Genomic DNA, 460 nt, shown 5'->3' with positions numbered 1-460 from the left:
CCACCCTCAGGGGGAAGAATTTCCTCCGCAAATCTCATCTCAATCTCCTAATTTTTGGCTTAAAACCCTTCCTTCTCATCTTATGGCTCCCCCCCTCATCAAGAGCCCCCCCCCAACTTTCCTGGAGCCCCTTGAGGGACTGGAAGGGCCTCCAAGGTCTCCCTGGAGCCTTCTCCTTACATCTGTCTGTCCATAGATCCATAACATCCACCCATCCCTCCATCCCCACGCCATGGTTGGTGACTCCACGGCTCCCACCACTGGGACTTCCCCCCCCCGGGGGTTTGGTGACCCCCCCGGGGCCAAGTTGTGTTTTTGAAGCTGAAGGAATTCTCCAACTCCGCTCCCATCCAGGACCCAGCCCTTGGACAAAGTCCAGGCTCCTCACGGGGTGTTTGATGTTGGCGGCTCCATGACCCCCCCTCCCAGAGCTCCTGTCCCCGCGGGGGGGGGACATTGT

The sequence above is a fragment of the Calidris pugnax genome, unplaced genomic scaffold, assembly GCF_001431845.1.
Source record: "Calidris pugnax isolate Ruff unplaced genomic scaffold, ASM143184v1 scaffold88, whole genome shotgun sequence".
Classification (NCBI taxonomy): domain Eukaryota; kingdom Metazoa; phylum Chordata; class Aves; order Charadriiformes; family Scolopacidae; genus Calidris; species Calidris pugnax.
Note: the sequence above shows the minus strand (reverse complement) of the source record.